This window comes from Triturus cristatus, chromosome 2_1 (assembly GCF_964204655.1).
Source record: "Triturus cristatus chromosome 2_1, aTriCri1.1, whole genome shotgun sequence".
Taxonomy (NCBI): domain Eukaryota; kingdom Metazoa; phylum Chordata; class Amphibia; order Caudata; family Salamandridae; genus Triturus; species Triturus cristatus.
This window is the reverse complement of record NC_140581.1, coordinates 216,350,085-216,360,112: the sequence shown is the minus strand read 5'-3', so window position 1 is coordinate 216,360,112 and position 10,028 is coordinate 216,350,085.

The following is a 10,028-nucleotide window of genomic DNA, read 5'->3' as shown; positions in this document are numbered from 1 at the left end:
CACGATGAACGCACCCGACGCGACTTCCCGAAATATATTAAACAATAATAGAAGTTTATTACAGGTACAAATATATTATTTTTTATGAATACTTTAGATAATCTCTTGCCCTAATATGTACACTAAAGACACATACACATTTTAGAATATAAAAACTTTTACTGGAGTCGTGCACCCAGCGCGCCCCAGCATGTATATGATGTCACGCGGGGCCCGCCACAGCGCAAGTGTTGCGTACCTTAATGCGCATGTATCACGAATACCCGGGAAAAGGAGTTGCGCATCAGTCGCATACCTATTGCGCATATCACGTGATATTATATGTATATGACGTAACTGGAAGCCACGCACCCGTCGCAGACCCTTGGAGGATCCTTCACGACTTTTCCAAAATGGCGGCTAGAATACGCACACCTGCAGTGTTAGGTACGCTTTGGTGCGCGACTCCCCAAAAAAAATTTGAAAAAATATATAATTTTTTTTTAAAAGGAGATTATATAATTATATTAAAATAAATTATAAAAATATATAATTATACATTATAACACTTTTATTAAAAAAAATTAAAAAGTCTTGCAATTTTCTGAAAAGTATATAATATTGTTTAACAAATCTTAATAAAAATATTAGAGGTAGTTTTAACTTCTTCCACTTTCAGCACATGTCCTACCTCTGTAGGCATAGTTAGAAATTAGCATTTAAAAAACCTTTGAAATTCACTGAAAATACCATAGGTTTCAGGCATGTTATAGTTAGAAATTATCATTTAAAAAACCTTACAAATTCACTAAAAAAACATAGGTTTCAGGGGCGTTATAGTTGCTTGGACATTTCACTCATACAAAACCGTAGAAATTCCCCTGTTATAGTTAGTTCAGCTAACTATAACTCACGCCCCTGCAATGCACTGCTGATGACGTCACATATTACATCACTCATGACATGGTCAGTGACATCACTCATGACATCACTGATGACATCTCAAATGACATCACTGATGACAAGTTTTTACCCCCCACACGCAAAAGGTTGGTTTTATATCAATGTATTTTACCATGAATTGTTTTTTCCGTGGCATGCCTTTAAACACATTGTACTGTTGTAATGCATTTTATGCTGTGAGTCAATATTCCAATGTAGTATTTTTACTATGTCTATAGCTGCTATTATTGGTCACTTGAACTTTAAGAAGAAGTAATCCTGCCTTTGGCGTTGACATGTGATCAAGGCTGTTCTTCCGGCCGAAACGCGTCATGGCGACAGGTGATTGCTGAATAAAGAACACCATGAAAATATTCTGGGTCTGCTCTTGCTTTCTTTCATGCGGAGTGCAGTGGAGTGAAGTGGCGGCGAGCTTTCAAATATTGTTTCCGGATTAACCTCCTCTGGATTAGAGGAACCCCTCCCCGCAAGTTGGCTCCGAGGTTGGCGGTTACATTCTTCCGGGGACCTAGGCATACTGGCGCTGAAAGTTTCGACGGCCGGCGCGGGATGTGTAGATGAACCCGGAAGTCCTTACAAAGTAATTCCAGGTCGGGAATCCATGGAGCCCCCTGTGTGCACGAAATGCAGAACAAGGAGACCAGCCATTAGTGTTGAACGTAGAGGAGCAGTTCTCGGATACGCTAGCTGTAGCAGCTCGGATGAGCACAGCCACCACGTCAGGAACTACCCCTACAGATGACCGACGGAAAAAGGTACCGGTTTTTCAAATTTGCACTAATTACACAGGTGGGGAGGTACAAGCTTTAGTCTGCAGCCCCCCTCCCCGGATGGTATGGTAGGGGGTTGTAAGAACAAAAAGATCGCAAAAAATAATATTATCAGGTCAGCAATCACCATGTCAGCCGCAACGCTGAGAGACCGCGAGTCTGCAGCGGAGGAAATGTTCATGGACAATCCTCCTCAGAGGCAGCAGCCCAGTGAGCATGGAGCCGGGGAAGCTACGGCAGTAACTAAAGGACCCAAAGAAAATTACTGCATTCTAGAAAAACGTATGCGACAAGAAACAGCAAAAAGGTGGGAGGCCAAATCCCTCCAAAAATATCTGGACGCTGGCAGGATACCGAGGGGGCTTAGGATTATGCTAGCCCCCAGCTACGACACCCCCAACCCACGCATGATGGCAGAGTGGGCTGAGTGTAACCTCGACTCTTTCCGCAAACTAGTTCAAGTTTTAGTTAAATATGCGGAGGTGGATTGGTTAGAACTTCAAGATAAAATAGATGCACTCACTGTGGAAATAGAAACGCAGGGGGATCCATGATTAAGGAAGAAATATCATGCGCAAATGGTGTCAAGACTTAACAAGGAAGAAGATAAGATTAAGCAAAGGAAAATTTATAAATTCCAAAGGGACAAAGATGATTATGCCAATGGTCAAATTTTTACATTTGCATGGAAATATGATGCTTTCAGAAATAAATCATCAAGGGGCAATAGATTTCCACACAAACGAAATGAAGAGCTGAGTGGTGCAATGTCTACCTCAGCATCTGATCTCAGCTCAGCTGTTGAAAGTGAAACCGAGACAGAAAACAGAAGAGGAAGGTCAGGTCCAGGAGTAACAAAGCCATCTCTGGGTGAGGAACTGGACTACCTGAGAAGAAGCCGCAGAGAAACCCTCAGGCCCCGGGTAACTAAACCGGCAAAAAACGAAGAACAAAGAGTAGGCAGCAACGAAGGAGGGCAGTCAGAGAAAGGTGGCAGCGGTGGAAATGCAAAATCAGCGAGAGGACGGGGACAATGGAGAAAGAAATAGAACCATGTCCAGCCTCACTCAATACCAGTGATACAGATGGAACAACAAACTTAAATAATGCTATCATAAATCTAACGGATATCAACTTGGATGCATCTGAAGAACAAATGTTATCACTGGGTTTGTCATATTGCTTCGAAACAGACTTTGACTATACTGGTACACGTGCGGATGTATATAAATTTGTAAGAACACTTAAACTGCAAAATTTTCACAAACTACAGGCAAGACCACAGAAACCATCGCAAGCTTTGGAAATGCAGAGTCGGTTCGCGACTGAGACTGTTGAACGAAACCTCACAGTTTCAGAGATCAGCACATTAAAAGATCTATACAATTTGGACAATATAGGTACAACATGTGAAGATGTGAATGACACACAGGGTGAACACATGGAACTGGGGACACAGGATCTTTTATCCCCACGATATGAGACGTGTGCTAAGCCGATAACTACGTTTAAAGTAAAATCCAAGTTCAACACCAATCATACCCCACGATTCCTTAGATTTATTTAATGAGCATGTAGTGGTGGAAATCAAGCAGTTACATATGGACACCAACAAAACCAGGCATAAAATCAAAAATCAGGAATGCAAGTACCAGCAACTGATGGACAAAATTAAAAACAATAAACAGGTTGTAGTCAGGACTGCGGACAAAGAAGGCAATGTAGTGCTTTGGCCCCTTAACCCCTTCAGCGCGGCGCGGATTACCGCGCTGTGCTGAAGGTTCTATTGCGCGGGCGGGGCCATGACGGAGCGGTTCCATCACACGCACAGCGCAACCAATGCGCATGACGGAACCGCTCCATCATGCGCATCGAAGGGGTTAAAGACTATGCAGAGTAAGCAGCGAAACAACTCAGTGATGTGGACTGCTACCGGAAAAGCTCAGTACAGAAATTCAAACAAGCTCAAGATAGCTTTTTTGGCAAACTACTGGTGTGAAAAGGTATGGGCCTGTTGGATTTACAGGAATATAAATATCTCAAAAAAGAAAATCCAACCATCCCCCTTTTATATTTTGTCCCCAAAGTGCACAAATAAACTGAAAACCAACAGGCAGACCAATTATCTCGGCCTGTGATGGCCCGTTGGAAAATATGTCCTTCTTCATTGATTCCTTTTTACTAGAACATGTGAAAAAACTTGACTCATATGTACAGGATACTAGTGACTTTATTAGAAAAATCGACGAAATGAAATGGCAAGAGGGCTATTGTCTTATAGCCCTGGATGTAACAGCACTGTATACTTGTATAAGAAATAGTGATGGAATCAAAGCGGTGGAACACTTTCTGGCCAAAAGACCAACGAGATTTGCCAAACACAACCAAATGTTAATAGACTTACTGGCATTCTGTTTAGAAAACAACTTGTTTCTGTATTAAAACCAACTGTACCAGCAGATTCAAGGAGTAGCAATGGGGTCCAGCTTCTCCCCCCGTTATGCCTGTCTCTTTATGAGATGGTGGGAGGAGCTGGTCCTCATGAAATAACATGCACGTATTTTCTCAGAAAATGTCATTGTTTGGCTAAAATTCATAGATGATCTTTTTATTGTTTGGAACGGTTCAGAACAAAGTGCACATAGCTTTATATCTGACATCAACAACAATAAACTAAATCTCAAGTTTACATATGCAATCAGTAGTGATAATATAACTTTTCTGGACACAAAGGTATACATTTCCAATAATATTCTGGCTACTTCACTTTACAGAAAACCAACAGCAGGCAATGCTATATTGCATGCAACTAGTGCGCATCCATCTCACTTTATAACATAGCATCCCCTATGGGGGGATGCTAAGAATAGGGAGAATTTGCAGTGAGAACCTAGATACTAACACAAAACAACGAAAATGCAAAAATAGGCTCCTCCAGAGAGGGTACCTGCACAAAAATCATAGAAGCTGCAATATCACAATCTAGATGTAAAGCCAGACCGGATTTACTCCAATACAAACCTAAACCCAAGGTTGCAAATGGCACAAAACCCAATGAGCCAACCAGGCGCACTTTGGGTTATTTGAGGCAGGAGGGACAGATAAGGGCCATTATACGTCGCAACTGGCCTACAGTTTTGGGTGACCCCATTATAGGTGGACAATTGCCAAAATAAACAGCAATCACGTTTAGAAAAACAGCCACTATGAGAAATACTCTTATTAAAAACAACCCGGAGGATGTCGAATCAAGTACTTGGCTCACATCCAGAATGGGATTTTTTAAGTGCCCGAGGTGTAAGGCCTTGCCAATAAGGCATCAACATGAGGTCGTATCAAACACCTTTTAGCCAAAAAATCCATCCCATCAACAAATACCGGTCATGCAAAACTGAATTTGCCGTGTATGCATTGGTATGCAGCTAGCACAAAATTGGCAGTGCATAAAAGAATTTTACAGCATACACGTGCCATTGTAAACTATGACCCAAGCTACCCTGTAGCTAGGCACTTTAAGGAGAAACACGAAAGCAGTCTAAAATACTTTAAGTATTATGTTTTGGACTCAGTGCCAGTTGCTAAAAGAGGAGGAAACAGGGAAGCCAAACTCAGGCGCTTGGAAACTAGATATATCATAGAACTTGATACCAAGCAACCAGGGGGTTTAAACACAAGTGAGGATATGTATACATACCTGTGAGAATTCATTATCAAAGCTTACAGGACTGCCATTTTAGAGATTATATTTTGGTTTCAAGCCATATGTATTCAACCCTTTTGGATAGAACATACATGTTTCTACAGTAAAATAGTAATCATATAGATCCCATATATATCGGTATGCTATGTAACCTTAACTATTTTATAATGAGCACAAATGAATCTGGCAATACTATTTTAGATACCAGCATTTTATAGAGTGTCGATTTTAGGAGATTTTTAGCTTATTTATTGGGATTTTAGGTTGAAATGTTTTTTATATAATTACAATTATAGAAATCATTTGTGGGAATCAACTATTTATAAAATTCAGTAAATTTCTTTTGAATTGCTTATCGACTCCTATTTAAGCACAGAACAGCCAGCGTTCGATCCATATTTACATACCGTAACTAACCCATCTAAACTCCATAGGCTGGGATAAGGCATTCGCCGTTATTGATGAGGCTGCAAGCATTTATTTGCACATTTATTGAGTTTGCACTATTTAGGCACTATTTTGCACATGATTACAGGGATCTGCGGGACTTGCACACACGGGCAATTGTGGGATTTTACATTATGCACTCAGTCACCTTCAATCATTTAATAGCAGTATAACATGGCATAGTTTAGCAGCCAGGAAGTGAATTATTATAACTAATAGGGGTTTTTATCTAATGTATTTATACAAGTATTTACCCCCCACACGCAAAAGGTTGGTTTTATATCAATGTATTTTACCATGAATTGTTTTTCCATGGCTTGACTTTATACACTTTGTACTGTTTTAATGCATTTTATGCTGTGAGTCAATATTCCTAAAGACATTTTCCAATGTAGTATTTTTACTATGACTATAGCTGCTATTATTGGTCACTTGCACTTTAAAAAGAAGTATTCCTGCCTTTGGCGTTGACATGTGATCAAGGCTGTTCTACCGGCCGAAACGCGTCATGGCGACATGGTAATTGCTGAATACAGATCACCACGAAAATATTCTGGGTCTGCTCTTGCCTTCTTTCATGCGCAGTGCAGTGGAGTGAAGTGGCGGCGAGCTTTCAAATATATATATATATATTCACTGAAAATACCAAAGGTTGCAGGGATGTTATAGCTAAGAAAGGGAATTTTAATACAACTTTCTCTCTTTCTAGGTGGATTGCATAGCTAATGTTTTTTTAAAGATTTTTATGTTTGCCTGCATGCTGCTAATGTTATTCCCTGCCTGCATTGTTTTTACGCGGGTTTACGTTGCTTTTCCTGTGAGTTGCTGTCTAGGTGTGTGTCTTACTCCAAGGTTTAAGTGGAGTTATTTTTTTAAATCTGTTTATTGTTTTATTATGTTTTCACAAAGTGTCATCATACATACAGCTGGTACAGCATCCGTAATGTGATACCCATGTTATTTTCCTTCACTTCAGTTATTCAACAATTGATGTTGACTCACTGATAATAATAAATGCTAGTTTGCTTGCCCTCATGTGAATAACTAGCCTTAATCATACATTTCAAATAACAAGTCAAACATCACTGAATGCCTACTGTAGCTGTAAATTCTCTTACTTAGTTGGCATCCTATTGGAAACTCCCTTGGATTGTGTTGCTTTACTATGCTTCCCCCAGAGTACAGGATCTCTTTTTAGTTGACGCTCGTGCAATATTCGTCTCTCTCCCTCATGCAGTACTATACTCTCAGCCGTCACAACCCCTTTGAGCTATTATAAGTGCATGGTCAAATAATGTATTAGGAGATCAGGAGGTTAGCAAAGTAACACAACTTAGGCATTTACCATTTACCATTTTAGACCACACATTCCTGGCCAGAACTCCACGTGCCCTCTCTATAATCTCAGGGCTCCTTCGAGGTTCCCCTCTGTGATGTCCTTTTCACTGTGGTATACCTTAATACCGCTATATCCAAGCACAAACTGGGTGTGTCACTGTAAGAGACAACGAGAATGCTTAGGTTTTAATTTTAAAACCCAGCATTTTCCCATGCTCCTCCAGGTGTTGTATATTGAAGTCTATCCCATAGTCAGGGCCGAATCAGCCATAGCAGGCATAGGACGTTTACCCGGGAGACAGAAGGCTAGGGGCTGGTTTTGTAGTGTTGCGGACCGGTTTTGTTACTGGGGGCCAGTTTTGCAACAATGCTGCAATATCAGCTCCCAGTAACAAAAGCAGCAGTGCTGGGGGCGGTTTTGTTAAGCAGCAGTGCTTCACGCTCCTCCCCTTCCCCCCACGCGGGTGAGGGGAGGTACGACAAAGTTTCCAGGTCTGCCAGTAGCGGCTGGTATGGATCGGGGGTGGCGAGGTGGATGGCGAATGGGGGTGGGGTTTGGAAGGTGGTAAAGAAAAGAAAACTTACCTCCTCGCAGCGTCTCTCCTCGCTGTCCCTCTGCTCTGGCCGGAACAGGAAACACCCAGGCTCCCCTAAGCCAATCACAAGGCTGCAATGCTATCTCTGTAGTACCACTGAATATCTACCCTCCCTATCAACCTGAACATCAGTAGTCTGAAAATTACTCCAGGTGACCTACATTCAGGAGTCCCTGGCATAGGAAGAAAAGCCTGTGGCATAGATGGTCACTACATCGTCCATGTAACTTTTCCCCTTCCTGGCTCTCGAGGTGCGTTTCCTGTAGAAATGCGACATGTACCTCTCTACACTTCAAGTATGCCAAAATGTTGAATCTTTCATTTGTGGATCCCATAAGCTCTCACATTCTAAGTAAGGAATGTGTAATTATTCAAGGGAGTCACCATGACTCTACACTGAGGGGAAGCCAGCAACTCATACCAAGAGGTTTCCCATCTCACAAGGGACTCGGTTGCTACCAAGGAAATTCTATGGGTGTGCAACCAATCTTATAACATGTGCCCCCTTCCGCCAGTGTTCCTTATCCCAATAATCAAATTATCAGCCACACACCTCTGCGGCTACTTGCTCTGGTCAAGCAGCACCTATTGTTGCCCCTCAGGTACTTTGCCCATTTTTACAAGTTCTCACAGTTAATGTTATCAATCAATGTCCATACTATCCATGCTGTGGGGGTACTCAGAAATCATCTGCAGCCCTAAGGCATCAATATGGGTTTTGAATGTCCTTCCTGTAGCATTGTGTTGGAGTCTGAGCCTCCGTGAGAAAAATCTGTATGTCTGCTCAGGTCCTGTCCAGATGGTGCCTGAAAGGTTGTGTCAGTTTCCACCCCAGCAACTCGTCCTCGTTCTGCCTGTAATCTAGTGGGTGGTTTGGGTCCTTTGTTGTTGCGTCGTCTCTGCCATCTCCTTCTCAGAGTCAAATGTCATCATCAAATGGGGCCATGTTTTCTGCCATGCGCCTCTCCTGTTAATTCAGTGCATTTTCAGGCTTGTCCAAAAACAAAGACCGCTCATCCAGCATTTCCTTGAGTCTGGCCCTCAGTAGCAACATATACCATTACCTTGCATGCAGGAGGTTTCTCCTAACATCCAGGAGTGAGGCTCTTTTTCCGCTCGACTGCAGCTGTGTCGTTCAAGAATATTGAGATTAAGTCGTTATCAATCTTGATGTGGCAATTTGTTCTGGCCTGCTCTCCTGTTTAGTCTCTGTCTCTGTAGTGAAGCAGGCGTCTAACTATTGGTCTCGAATTTCAGTGCCTAATCATCTGCCAGGGTGTGTTTTCATCATGTAGGGGTGCCACAGCCCACAGGGCTCCAATGCTGTTGTCTTCTGTTCTTTCTGCACTATTCAGCACATAAAAAGGGAGCATGACGCGTTATGTGCAAGGAAAAGAATGATGGGGAAGGAGATCCCACTCTCTCCCCCAACCCTATGGTCCTCTCCACCAGGCTGCAGGTTCCCTCTATGGAAGCACAGGTCCACCCCTGGCCTGGGTTTCTTAGGCGGCAGTCTTCCTTAAGCCCACTCCTAGCACCTGGGGGTCTGCCTGATGCTGGCCTCCTGCCTCCCCTTGAGCAGCACAAGCCTCATGGAATGTTAGGTGCACCTATCAGGCCCGCCAAACAAGGTCATAATCTCAACCCTTCCTCAGGGGGACCCAGAGCCACCCCAGTAGGGCTCAACATGGCTGCCGAGATGAGGCCCGCCCATTCCTCTACCCAGGGAAATGCTCATTGTCACTCAGTGCAGGGACGCCTGCAACCATGTTGTGTTTGGAGCATAGCTCTCACATCAGGCCCCATGCAGCCCACCACAGCCTGATCTCTGCCCAAACTCCCCTCGCAGTGTCCTCCCCAGATCGCCAGCTCTTATTATGTCTTATAGGATGGTCTTTTGGGTGCCGCTCTAGTCCACCATTCAGGTCTCCTCTGGAGTGGCACCAGCATTGTGGAGATGACAGGCGGTCACCCAAGACTGCAATCTCTGAGGTCTTTGAAGCAAGATCCAGAACACAGTTTTTCCTTGGGTGGCCAGAGCCACTCCCCAGAACTCCCAGGCAGTGGCTCCCCAGTGCCGAGTGCTCCTTCACAAACTTGGGAGACACCATCTTGGACCTGTAGATTGACCTTCACCACGTTCTTCTCTTCTGTCCTCTGTCATGTCTCCAACACCAGCAATCTCAGACTCCAGCAGCAGCGTGTTCCAAAACCTTACTTTCACCAACAGCTGCA